This window comes from Macrobrachium rosenbergii, chromosome 5 (assembly GCF_040412425.1).
Source record: "Macrobrachium rosenbergii isolate ZJJX-2024 chromosome 5, ASM4041242v1, whole genome shotgun sequence".
NCBI lineage: Eukaryota > Metazoa > Arthropoda > Malacostraca > Decapoda > Palaemonidae > Macrobrachium > Macrobrachium rosenbergii.
The window spans coordinates 9923418-9938694 of NC_089745.1; the positions used below are offsets into that span (position 1 = coordinate 9923418).

The following is a 15277-nucleotide window of genomic DNA, read 5'->3' on the forward strand; positions in this document are numbered from 1 at the left end:
CGATAAATTTTACATACGTTCTTAATAGTCAAGTGATGTATCTTCGACAAAAAAGAAAAATTCAACAATTTCACGACGGACCGGATGTCAGCATCAATAATTCAAACAATTTCCTACTAACTGTTTTATTGTGTCAGGAAGAAAAAACCACACTACATATATTCCATGTATTCTAATGACTTTGGAATATTCCGCAAAAAATTATGTGAAATTCCCAACCAAGTGCAGAAATCAAGTGCAACGCGATACTGAGACGTTATCCTATGGAAATCTATGCACACAAGTTAGTTACATCAGTAAAAGGTGCTATAATAATACCATGGTACTAGAATTCCAAAAGCCTCATTAAACTTTAGACGTCAACTGCTACCAAAATATTACTTCATAAATCTTCTCGTGTCGTGTCAAGTCCCACGAAAACATCAGCAAACTCCAGCCATCAATGCCCACCGAAATCTTGCTTTAGAAATCTTACGATACAAAGTTCCATGAAAGAGTCAGTTAACTTCAGGCACAAATTCCAACCGAGATGAATCTGTACAAAATCCCATGAGCCCTAGGGCTATTTTTTTTTTTTTGTTGTTGTTGAAATCCCAGGACAACTTTAGGCTTAATTCCAAGAAATGCTGCCAAGATGTCAGTGCAAGAATAGCGGAAATTAATTATGGATCTGTATCGGTTTGATGACAAGACAATTCTACATTTCGCTTATGAAGACGGTTTGACTGATCCCCCAGGAAAATGGTGAAATGCCTAGAACATCGAACTGCCCATTATTCTCAAGGCAAATTTAGATACTCTATAGTTGCGACGCCATGTTTTTTAATCGATAAAACTGTATACTCTATTGGCTTCCAAGAGTCGCTCTCTTTCTGTTTTGTGGCAAATTTTTGTACCTAGTATCTCATTTCCAGTATTCCTTAGAATTTAGTTAGGGCAAGGAATATCTTACGATGTCGGCTCACGCTATCATACAATATCTCTGGAAAAGCGAGATACCAACCTCTGTTCTTAAGACGGAGACTCAAATAAAGTATAGGCCTTTCTTTTACCGGAGAATGAGCTAATTTTAAAATAATGGAATGGTCTAACAAGAACACTGTTGCATAAAAATCATCTCAATTAAAAACGAGTGAAAAATGGGCCGAAGTTTCTTCGGCGCAATCGAGTTTTCTGTACAGCGTATCATGCTATATGAGCCGCGGCCAATGAAACTTTCAGCTACGGCCCGGTGGTGGTCTGTCCTATAGCGTTGCCAGACGTACGATCACGGCTAACTTTAACCCTAGAGGGCTACAATTTGGTACGTTTGATGATTGGAGGGTGGATGAGCAACATAGCAATTTGCAGCCCTCTAGCCTCAGTAGTTTTTAAGGTCTGAGGGCGGGAATGAGTTCCACAGTCCTACAAAGACTAGCAAATATTTCGGTCAAACGACTTAAATTACCATAACTGTGTTTTCTCCGAGATTAAGCGAAACTTTTTCCTCACTCTTTACTTTTTATGACCATTTTCCTCGTTATAAACGAAATGTAAGACTTTTATACGTTATCAGATTGTTACAGATCCGTAATTAATTTCCCCTTTTCTTGCACTGATGTCATGGCAACATTTCTTGAAATTACCCGTAAAGTTATCTGACAAACACTGCAGGGACCTCCTTTTGTTCGATCCGGGCTAAGATAAGTCATTAGTTTGTCTTAGTATTAAAGGAAGGCCTACTACAACGCTTTCAGTAACGTTATTTCTTCTTCTTCCATTACAGAACTAGGCTGCAGAGCAACAAAGACTCGGTCGGTGTCTGTAGAGGGACCTAATGGTAAGTTTTACCATCGATAAACAATTAAATAAATAAACAAATAAACGAATATATATACATACGAATATATATATATATATATATATATATATATATATATATATATATATATATATATACGACTGTGAAATATTTTTTGTTAAAACAGAATTCCATCAAATATAAAGAGCCCATACCAACGTCAAAATGTGGAAAATAAAGGCTATATTTCAAATATAGCTTTTATTTTCCACATTTGCCGTTTGTATGGGCTCACTTTATATATATATATATATATATGTATATATATATATATATATATATATATATATATATATATAGTATATATATATATAATATATATGTGTGTGTATGTGTGTATATGCATAAATATGTGTATATATACATATTTACATATGGTCGAGTATTGCTGAACTGACTAAACTGAGTCACTGGAAAAATATATTCATGAACTCATCTGACATAATACCTCAGACGAATCTTAAAAACTGATAAAAAACGGAGTATTATTATTATTATTATTATTATTATTATTATTATTATTATTATTATTATTATTATTATTATTATTATTATTATTATTATTATATGGAACAAGCTCACAGGGATCATTGACTTGAAATTCAAGCTACCAATAAATACGTTATTTGCAATCGAGTGACTGAAGTGAAAATATTGCTCAGAGTAAAATATTTAAAATATAGCAAATAAATACGTTACTTATAAAAACATAATTAAGGTAACGATGGTACTTGCAAGTGAAGAAATAGAGTAAGGAACGTACTAACAATGGACTGATTGTATTAGGACATACAAAGGAATGAACAATGCATGCTTACAAAGGAAATATCAAGACCAAGAAGTAAATTACAGTAGCCTCAGTAGTTTTGGTTTTATTTAAGGTTAAAGTTAGCCATAATCGTACTTCTGGCAACGACGTAGGTGTACAGGAGGAAAACCTCAAAGCAGTTGCACTATGAATCAGCTGTTAGGAGAGGGTGGAAAGTAAGATGGAAGAAAGAGAATATGAACGGAGGTACAGTAAAAGGAATGAAAGGGGTTTCAGCTAGGTGCCGAAGGGACGCTGCAAAGACCCTTAAGTAATGCCTACAGTGTACCGCATAAGATGCACTGACGGCACTACCCCCCTACGGGATCAAAGGATGGCCATCATCACAAATTCACGGAAGTTAGAGGTTCCGGATTCACAAAAACTCCTACTTCAGATTTATGATTCCTGACGCTCAGTCACCAAGAGTGATTTCAAAAGGCAGCAGATGAAGTTATTCGGACAAAATGAGGAAAAATTATACGTCCTTTGTTTCAGTATGAAAAAGAAACTAAAATCTGACGTAATACTTAAAAGTTTTGAGTCAGGAATTTTCAAAAGCTGTTTTTTTAATCTTCAACACAGCAGTAAAAAAAATAATTCCCGTAATTATTTTTATCATTCCAAGTGCTTATACTTAAGGTCAAACACAATAAATTATAACCAAAGATCAGGAAATAAAAAATAGAGGTCCGGTTATTCCTATTCCTCTTCTTCCTCTTCATTAAAGGAGCCGAGTGCTTATCCGTCATAGAGGAATGTGGTGCGAGGCCTCCTGCTACAGAACCTCCCACTACGAGCACGTCTACAATTACACGGATCAGGACGACCCCAGAGTTGAGGTGAGTGAGAGGGGCCTTGGAATACTCTCAAAACTTTCAAGGCCGCAAATATATCATATAAATTTTCTGTACAACAAATTGTGCTCGGAATATTTATAAAATGTTTATTACTTCTAATATTCAATATACTTTTTGTATTAGAGGAGGGTTGGCATATTTTCAAAACATCAGATATTTCATATCTTTGGTAGCAGAAAATGAAACTTGCTTGTTTATTTCATGCCTTTTACGTATTTCGAATTTTATGATAATAAAATTTTCAAACTAAACTGAGGATCGTCTATATGTATCTTTATACTTTTAATGTCTCGAAGCTTTGATAACAAATATGTTGAATGTGAATATAAGACAGATACAAACGCGGGCGCGCACACGCATACACGCACCTCACACACACACACACACACACATATATATATAATAAATATATATATATATATATATATATATATATATATATATATATATATATATATATATATATATATATAATAAACGTATTATGTATCTTTAAATTTTTTTATAAAAAATAAAAGCACAAGAGCACTTAAAATTAGTCAAATGTATAAAAGCAAACTTCATACATTTCACATGTATTAACACTTCTAACATATCTGAAAAAAAAAATTTTATGAAATACAATGAAAAATTAACTACTGCTAATTTACATATTTCACGCTTTCAACATACTTTCAACCCTACACAAAAAAAAAAATTAATAAAAATCAGTAAATGTTATATATCAATTTGCGATCATCTGTCGGTCCCCCTTGGTAATTTATATTAGAATTATTGTTTTTTTTATAAATTCTAAAACACTTGCATCATTCGTGATCATTATTGAGACTCCCAACAAACTCGTATGTCTATTTGGAGTGGCAACAGATCACAATAAGACCCAAGAATCACAAGAGCGAATCATTTCATATGTACTGAATGAAGTCTTCAGAAAAATCCGTTTTACATGTTGGTAAAAAAAAATCCAAAGTTTCTCAGGAAAAATTCAGTATTACAAAAATTCTGAAAACTTTTCGGGATAAACAGCGATTTCCAAGAAACATTTCGAAAAATTTTAGAATTTTCCATGAAAGACGAAATCAGAAAAATTTAAAAACAAACGGACTTTTCCCAACGCCTGTTGTCTTCTCAAGATTTTGAAAACACTACGAAAAGTTCGGAAAATTTTCACGAAATATGACAATTTATCGAAAAATAAAATTTGAAAATCTCACCAATATCCTTGAAATGAATTGAATACAGAATTTAGGCCAAAGGCCAAGCACTGGGACCTATGGGGTCTTTCAGCACTGAAACGGAAATTGACAGTCATAGGTTTGAAAGGTGTAACAGGAGGAAAACCTCGCAGTTGCACTATGAATCAATTGTTAGGAGAGGGTGGAAAGTAAGATGGAAGAAAGAGAATATGAAAAGAGGTACAGTAAAAGGAACGAAAGAGGTTGCAGCTAGGGGTCGAAGGCACGCTACAAACAACCTTAAGTAATGCCTACAGTGCGCCGAGTGAGGTGCACTCTTTTAAATTTAATCCTTCATCTTGTAAATTCAAACATAATTCCTGCGCCTTCTCCCCTTGTAAAATCAATACATCGCCTTTGACATTCAACAATAATTCTTCCTCTTGTAAATTCAGTCTCTCAAATTGTAAATTCAACCCCAAATCTTCTTCCTTCCCTTGTAAATTCAGTCCCATATTTTTTTAAAAATTCAAGTGCAGTTTTTCTCTTCCGCTTCCCCCTCTGGAAAATTCATTCCCCCATCTTGTGAATTCAATTGCAATTCCTCACCTCCTACTGAATTCAAGTATTAATCTAGTCATCCTACTGAAAATTCAATTGCAGATTATCCTCTGCCCTAAAACTCAATCGTCAATGTTGCCAATTCAACTGAAATGTCTCATTATGCAGATTCAATGCCTCATCTTGTGAATTTAGTCACAAAGTCACCTCCTTGACCTCTTGTGAATTCAATCGTAACTTTCCACTTTCCTCCTTCTCATTTGATGATCCTCTAAAATTATGTCCCTATAACCAGATAATTCAAAAGCCCTAACAATCATAACAAACAATATCTATGACTGTGAACCTTTCGCCATGTAATTGGAAGGACATATCGAGATAGATTTAAAGGCCATGAAAGGTATCTGAAACGCATAAAGAATTTAGGCATTTCTTGAACTAATCAATAAATATTGCGCACCCTTCGCCAGGTAATTGACGTGGGCACCTGCACAGGAGAGTGCGACTCGGCGACAAGTGAGGTCTGCGTTTACAGGTAGGTTTTTAGATCTTGCTCCGTCGGGATATTACATGAATGAAAACTGCATAATCAGAAAGTGAAATAGCAACGTCCCTTCTATAAATAATACGTAATCTTATTCTATGCTTAAAATTCTTAAACCATGCCCTGTTCTAGGTGCTTACTTAATATACAGTGTATGTAAGTGGTATTAAAATGTTGGTTCCGTGGATGAACAAAAATAAACCGTATTTCATTTTTCGATTCTGCCAGCGAGCCGAACGGCGGATGCGCGATGTCTCTGCGCAAAAGCAGTTCCAGATGCGCACCCGTGGGCCTGGAACAGGTGAACGTCACCCAGAAGGACAGCTCGATCCGCACCCTCAATATTGTCACCAGCTGCGGGTGCGTGTAGCCCTATAGCCAGCGGGTATACAGAGATTGACCAGCAACAGATGATTAAAAAACCGCTGCTTTAGAATGAGTGTCAGTTGTCTTGAGAAACAAAACAAAACAAAAATAATAATAATAACCATCGTCTTGGGCCTCACTGTTGCCATTGGGCCTGGGACAATCACTCTCATCCTGATATTCAATGCTTTAGAAATTTAGGACAGACCTTAGCAGTCCACTGTGAATAGTAATGGGTGACAATGAGGCCTAAGTACCCAAAAGCATGAATACGAGTGATTCAACCTAATTCTTCGACTGGCAGTAAGAAATGTTTTGTTCAAAGGAATATTGGTTTAAACGCATAGCCTACTCAAGACAACAACGCTCCAATCTTCGCGGCGCAGACTTCCAGAATTCGGTCGACGGAACCACATTCATCCACATAGAGGCTACAAACAAAATTTCAGAGGCTAAAGTTTCTAAACAAACAATAGTTTTTAGTTTTATCCCTACAGTCGCAAACAAAAACAACAAGCAAGAAAGCTACACAGAAGACTGTGTGGTACTGTTAAGTTTATGTTTTCAAAACCTGACGGAAATTGTCTACAAAATTAAGTTACAGTAAGACGTGAAGATTCATTATGATTGGTGAAGAAAAACGATAATATTATAGACTACAATATGAATTATTACCTACAGATTCATTAAGACTGAAGAAAAAAATCTAAAATTATAATAGTCTTCAAATATAAATTATTAGCTACAGATTCACTGTGGTGAAAAAATATAATAATATTAAACTACAAATCTTCTATTATTGACACGATATTAACTATGACTGGTGACGAAAAATAAAAAAAATTATAATAGTTTACAAATCTTAATTATTAAATGAAGATCTGTTACGATTGGTGAAAGAAAAATTATGACCCAGTCTCAGAAAAACCAAATTTCCATTTAATAGATTATTTATGGTCTAGTGGGTTTATAAATAGCTGCTATATTTCTATAAATGTTAGGTAGGCATCAAATACACATTCCATGGGTAGATGTATAAACCTTTACATGGGGGAACTTTTATATATATAACTTGGTATATTTATGTAATGGAATTATAATCTGTGATTGTTTCTTATAAGTTAATGATAGTAAAAGGATGTCCATATATATATATATATATATATATATATATATATATATATATATATATATATATATATATATATATATATATATATATATATATATATATATATATATATATATGTAAATGTATATATCGACATTAAATGTATATTGATAGAATCATAGCTTTAACTTTAAGAGGCTTTTTTGTACAAAAGAGTTGTATGTAGTATATCATAAATCTTATAAATTGCGTTAGTATCTAGTATTTTTTTCATTCCCATCCTTCTTTATACCAATTGGAATTGAGAGCCCCTTGCATTCCCCATTAGTTAAAAGGGCTGGCTGGAAAGGCTTCCAGAAATTCCCCATTTGTGAAAAGGACTGGCTGGAAAGGCTTCCATAAATTCCCCATTTGTCAAAAGGACTGGCTGGAAAGGCTTCCAGAAATTCCCCAATTATGAAAAGGACTGGCTGGAAACGCTTCCAGAAATTCTCCATTCGTCAAAAGGACTGGCTGGAAACGCTTCCAGAAATTCCTCATTTGTGTAAAGGACTGGCTGGAAAGGCTTCCAGAAATTCCCTATTTGTGAAAAGGACTGGCTGGAAAGGCTCCCAGAAATTCCCCGTTTGTGAAAAGGCCTGGCTGGAAAGTCTTCCAGAAGTTCCCCATTTGTGAAAAGGACTGGCCGGAAAGTCTTCCAGAAATTCCCCATTTGTCAAAAGGACTGGCTGGAAGGGCTTCCTGAAATTCGCCATTTGTGAAAAGAACTGGCTGGAAAGGCTTTCAGAAATTCTCCAATTGTGAAGCGGACTGGCTGGAAAGCTTTCCAGAAAATAAAACATTATACTACTGAATCCTACGACCGCTTATCACAGATCAGTAAGCTTAAAGTTATATGTAATTCTTCTACAGTTTGGTCTCCTAAAGTCTTCAAGATTATTTATAGAGAGCTCAGATAACGTGCACAGGAAATTATCTAAATTATGTGCGTCTTTTCTCTCTCTCTCTCTCTCTCTCTCTCTCTCTCTCTCTCTCTTAAAAGACTGAAAGATTATAAAAGCTCTGTCATCACACTACACTCTCTGACAGGTCCCTCTATTCCAATACGATGGGGATTCTATTCAAATATTCCTCACAAACCACGGACACGGAAGTTGATCAGTGTACTAAATTTAGGCAAATGGGCATCGCATATCATAATGGCCATCGATGCCGAGGGGCTGAAATTACAAAGCCTAACCTATCAAAAGAAATATCCTACCTAGTACATCAGATTGGCAAGGATTAAATAAATCTCACTGCAATCGGTTAAAAATTATCATTATGGAGAATGCCTCTTCTCATTTTTCCACAGGACCTGGTTGACATCCAGGAATTTGCCAATACTGAATCCTGTCATTCTGACCAGTACCAAAGATACCGCATTAAAACAGCCCTCACGCTGCGAGATAATCCGACCACATATCAGTAAGGAAAATTCGTCAAAGATCAACAAAAGATAAACACCGGTACCAAAAAAAAGATGATTAAAAAAATGCGCCTAAGTTTCTTCGGCGCAATCGAGTCTTCTGTACAGCGTATAATCAAGGCCACCGAAAACAGAGCTATCTTTCGGTGGTCTCGGTATAATTCTGTATGAGCCGCGGCCCATTAAGCTTTAACCACGGCCCGGGGGTGGCATATCCTGTATCGTTGCCAGAAGCACGATTATCGCTAACTTTAACCTTAAATAAAATAAAAACTACTGAGGCTACAGGGCTGCAATTTGGCATGTTTGATGATTGGAGGGTGGATGATCAACATACCAATTTGCAGCCCTCTAGCCTCAGTAGTTTTTAAGATCTGAGGGAACAGAAAAATTGCGAATAGAATAAAGAGCGGACGGACAGACAAAGCCGCCACGTCCAGAAAACTAAAAACGCAATCCATAAGGAAGGCGGTTATTGTTAGCATCTATTTACAGGCGATAGTACCTACTTTGATATATGATACAGCATGTGTCTGCTTTTATATGCTATGATGTTACATAATTTACACCATTCTTATTATTATTATTATTATTATTATTATTATTATTATTATTATTATTATTATTATTATTATTATTATTCAGTAGATGAAACCTATTCATATGAAACAAGTCCACAGGGGCCATTGACTTGAAATTCAAGCTTCCAAAGAATATTAAGGTGTTCATCAGGAAGAAGGGGAAGTAAAAGGAAATACCACTTATTAAAAAAAATTATAGTATTAGGGCAGCAATGCATTGCATTTTCGCTTGAAACCTTCCTTACCCCGTAGGCCCCACAGTTGTTGCAAACAAACAGCCAAACATTCATACCATTGCCAGACACCCACTCACTGTGTCAGAAGTAAAGCTTTCCAAGTTCTAGTAAGACCTGCATTCATGAGGTACTTCGAGGGTTGCCAGATCCACTGGCCTTGCGTCAAGTAAGCTGGTTCCAGTATTTTCAAAGTCCCAAGGTATAAATGCACGAACTACGTCTACCATGTCACGGCAGTCATCGCTAGTCACTCCCACAGAAAAAATGCATAGTCAGTCCAAGTTTGGAGGAAGAAGAGTCACTGTACTTACGATGAACCCCCTGATACTGAAAGCTCTCAACCACCACATTTCAGTCCCACATCCTACAAACTGTATGGATAATGCACATTTCACTATAATAAGCAATAATTATCAGTGCACATCTGAGGATTTCTTGAACTAATAACATGAATCCTCCGCCCTCTGTATCTCTCTTCCTCTGAAATATTACAAGGTACAGTGGCAAAGCGATCAAAGGAACAACCTGCAGGCCACAGTGAGTCAAGAGCAAAAATGTACCTATAGAGCACAGGCTTGCACTATGATGAAAAACCATATTCCTGAAGAGTAGCAACCACATCTATACAGCTATATAGCAAAGTTACGTATCAGCAGCACAGCCTTAGGAAAAGTAGCAACCTCGTAAAACTATTACAGCAGCAAATGTAACATTTAGAAACAAAGCAGAAAAGTAGCAACCTCGTAAAACTATTACAGCAGCAAATGTAACATTTAGAAACAAAGCAGAAAAGTAGCAACCTCGTAAAACTATTACAGCAGCAAATGTAACATTTAGAAACAAAGTAGAAATGAATGGAAGCAGAGTTCCGACAAATGAAGAGAAAAGAACATGAATAAATGTAGACAGACAACTACAGGAACTCCATATTTCACATTAACCGCCACATCCATCAGATAGTCCACCCACTGCTGCATCATCATGAACCAGTCCAATCTTTGCAAGATTTTAAAACACTCGAAGAAGCTAACTCTATTCCAGAGGAGAAAGGAGTTCAAGTATACTTAAGCAATCAATCAGGGATGACATATTCACCCCTGACTAATCTGAACAAGCAGTGACCACCACTCACAAATAAAAACAATCACCAAGCAAATCATCGATTCCAAGACAGATAAGTGTTAGCCCACATGCCTCGCAGTACAAGAATTTCTTTAAATTCTGGTTAAACAATGAACTGAGGAACTAAAGAAACAATTTAAGAATTAGTACCAAGAATTCCCCATAACACAGCAAATGATTTTTTTAGCTCAGCCAATAATGAAGTGATAAGCCTTCTCAAAAACTTTAAGGTTACAGTTGGCAAATTTGGCTTCAGCTAATTGGCTCTGGTAGTGAAAGAAGTAGGACACACGGCCTGTGTTGCCAGAGATAATGCTCTGTGGAAAATTCGATTTCACACAACGTTATTTGTCTACACAAGAACTTTATGATGACCATAGCTAGACACTGCTAGCTATCATCTAGACAGCACCCAGATATCAGACAAGTGGCAAAGAAAATAGGACTGCACCCAGTGACTAACATAATATAAGCTCACTCAGTACAGGTTATTGACCAGTGATTCTCAACCTTTTTTGGCCCATGCACCCTTTCACCATATGTTTCAGAATGTCATTCCCCCACGCCCCTTTCCAAAATTGTCTACTTCAGAAGGTGCATTCCAGTAATATGCAACAAAATACTAACAAAAACACACAAGCTGGCAGTTTGTACTGTACTGTATTGTGTGTAGATTTAGACCAAAGACCAAGCACTGGGGCCTATGAGGTCATTCAGCACAGAAACGTAAATAGACAGTAAAAGGTTTGAAAGTTGTAACAGGAGGAAAACCTCGCAGTTGCACTATGAACCAATTCCTAGGAGAGGGTTGAGGAAAGTAAGATGTAAAATAGAGAATATGAAAGGAGGTACAGTAAAAGAAATGAAAGGGCTCGCAGGTAAGAGAGAGGAGCGAGTAATGAATAGAAGCAAGTGGGCCTTAGAAATACGAGATGCACCAGCACTCTGAACCGATGACCGAAAAACAGTTGAGGTCAGAGCCAAAGAGCTACAATAAGAGTGCTCCAGCGGAAACAACGATTTGTTTTTCAATAGCTTAGAATATGACTTGACAAAACGAGATGCAAAATAGTGCAGTAAGTCCTCCCCTCAAGGATATAATCCATTAGTGTGTATATAGCTCTTCCTTGGGCGAGTCGGTAGAGTTGTGGCCTTGCACTCGTTAGGCCCGAGTTCAACTCCCCGGCCGGGTAATGAAGAGTTAGAGGAATTTATTTCTGGTGATAGAAATTCATTTCTCTCTATAATGTGGTTCGGATTCACAATAGCTGTAGGTCCCGTTGCTAAGTAAACCAACTGGTTCTTAGCCACGTTAAATAAATCTAATCCTTCGGGCCAGCCCTAGGAGAGCTGTTAATCAGCTCAGTGGTCTGGTAAAACTAAGGTATACTTAACTTAGTGTATATATATATACATATATATATATATATACAATTTATATTTATATGTATATATTTAAATGTGTGTATATACATACATATATATACATATATATATATATATATATATATATATATATATATATATTTATATATATATATATATATATATATATATATATATATGTATATATATATACTATATATACTATATACATAATTAACCGACATTTGCGGCTTAACCAGGAGGGTGGTATTTTAGCCTAACCAGGAGGCAAATACCAAAGTTTTTACCGTCGTATAAATCAACTTGGATATCAAATATCAGATGAAAGTATATTTGCAAATTGCGAAAACTTCCAGTGCACAATCACAACACTACATTACAACAGTAGTGTTGTAGTAATCTACAACATCATATCAAAGACCAGTGAATAGGAATGAAACGCGACCTTCAGTTAGGAATAAAATAAATTATAAATGATTTTTTTTTTATCTTTATAGTGTAATTTCCATAGTGCTGAGAGAGAGAGAGAGAGAGAGAGAGAGAGAGCGCATTCTTGAATTTTAAGAGAAACAGTTTAATGCAATTCCCAACCTGATTATGCGAGAGATTCTGAATAGTACAAGTAATTTTACACCAATAACCCCTTACCTCACACAAGTGGGTGCACGAAAGCAAGAACGCAATAGGAACAGAGAGAGAGAGAGAGAGAGAGAGAGAGAGAGAGAGAGAGAGAGAGAGAGAGAGAGAGAGAGAGAGAGAGAGAAATTCTTTAATTTTAATGCTATTCCCAATTTAATGATACCAGAGATTCTATTCTGAATAGTACAACTGTACACCAAAAACTCCTTACCTCATACGTGTGGGTGTCAGAAAGCAAGAATGCAACAGAAACCAAAAGAGAGAGAGAGAGAGAGAGAGAGAGAGAGAGAGAGAGACCAAGAGAAAGCTCATTCTTGAATTTTAAGAAAAACATTTCAGTGCCATTCCCAATTTAATTATTTAAATGCTATTCCCAATTTAATTATTGCAATGCTATTCCCAATGTAATTATTTCAATGCTATTCCCAATTTAATTATTTAAATGCTATTCCCAATTTAACGATGCCAGAGATCCTGAATGGAACAAGCAATTGTACGCCAATAACTCCTTACCTCATACACGTGGGCGTCAGAAAGCAAGCATGCAATAGAAACCGAGAGAGAGAGAGAGAGAGAGAGAGCGAGAAAAAATATCCGGTACCGGTTACCGCTGAATAAAACGATGAGGCAAACGCGGTTTAACATTACACTGCGGCGTCTTAAAGGCAAGCTTCACTATCTCCTTTACATGCAGTGCACAATATAGTGACTTCATACAAAAACAATGGCACCCTATAACCTTACGTGCGAGCCCACGCGAGCGAGGAGGAGCGGCTAGACTTGGCAAAAACAAAAACAACAAAAAAACATAATTTTATGCTCGACAGTTGAGTAACCGGAGGATGGACAAGTAGTAAAAGGTGGGGAGATAAGGTTTAAATGAACACCTTTATTTTTATTCTTATTTCTTCTTTGTCTCCAGCCATAACATCGCCGAGACAGGGCTGCTGAATACAGATGAGATGGGATCTTTTTTTTTTTTTACGCGAGTTATCCCTTCGACCAGTTAACGGAGGTTACGTCGGAGAACTCCAGAGGAGGTCCTAGGATCCTTAGGCAGTGTCCCTAGGCGGAAATCCTGTTGGGAAAGGAATCCCGTAGACCAAGAATGTTGCCCTCATTCCGTGGCCGCCCTAAGGAATCTAAGGATGGGAAGCCCTTGGCTACTGACGTCATCTTATTGCGTGTGTGTGGGCGTCCTCGTAGACAAAACTCAGACTAGTTCCGGATAGAAAACGGGACGTGGCTCGTAGACCAAAGGTTATCATCTTATTCCCTCGTCAACATCAGGTTCGAAAGTGAGAGAAAATGTACGCTACTGGATATTTTACATGATCAGAAATCTAGCTGATATCACACACCGTTATATGAAAATATGCGAATATACACTATTATATATATATATATATATATATATATATATATATATATATATATATATATATATATATATATATATATATATATATGTGTGTGTGTGTGTGTGTGTGTGTGTGTGTAGAATCTACTGGTCACTTTTTACCAGACACATATGTAATTCTAATAGCCACAATTCGAGAAGTTAAGAGGGCATTGTGGCTATTAGAATTACATATATATATATATATATATATATATATATATATATATATATATATATATATATATATATATATATATATATATATATATATATATATATATATATATATATATATATATATATATATATATATATATATATATATATATGTACATAGTGTGTGTGTTGTGTGCCTTAATGGACGTTATACAAACCCATTCCATTAGCTTTAAAATGTTATCTGAGAGAACAACGCCTATATTAAAAAATCTAGCCTTTCCTCATAAAACACTGCCATAATTACCGGAGGCATTACGTAAACACCGATGTCCACATCTACTGAGTTACAACTAAAAATACATCAAATATTAGTCGTTAGCCGTTTATAAAGTAAGTCGTATGATAAAACAAGTGCTACAGATTGCTCATTTTCTAATTTGTGCCTCCCAGCAATTAGAAAATAATCAACGAAACAATAAACAAAGACCATATTTAATACTGTTGCCTCTACACTGTCATATTTTCATTACTTCTGTTGTTAATCAAACTTTGACCTTGCACAACTTGTACAGCTTCGAAGACGGAGTTCCCGAATTAAAACACAGGAGGACCACGACTGGGTAACGAAAGATACGAATTGCCAAGTGGTCCAGGAAAAGCCGTTGAGTAGATTGTTTTGTTTTTTGCATGTGTCAATATATCTCATGTTGAGTTCTTCAGTATTTCAGCAAAGAAATTTCCTTGTCTCGGTTTAATTTGTAATTAGTAATATTTCAGGGAAAACATTAATATTCTACAATTTTCATGAGTATTTTCCTCTTTAAAACCACTCCCTTGACGGGATAGCCTTCTAGTTTTCGAAAGGTGCTTTCCCAAGTGACTGGAAACCACCACATTCAGCTAACAGCCATACAAATAATGCACTACTGGGCTCCAAAAGACACAATGAATTGTCTATGAAACAGACATAAACAAATATCTCAAACCAGAGACTAAAAACATAAGTAAACAAGACGAAG

At 36.0% G+C, this 15277-nt stretch overlaps 1 pseudogene; it reads left to right on the forward strand.

Moving 5' to 3' along the window:
- The window catches only part of LOC136838487 (uncharacterized), a 15357-nt pseudogene extending 8072 nt beyond the window's left edge, over positions 1-7285 (forward strand).
- Positions 7286-15277: the final 7992 nt, after the last annotated feature.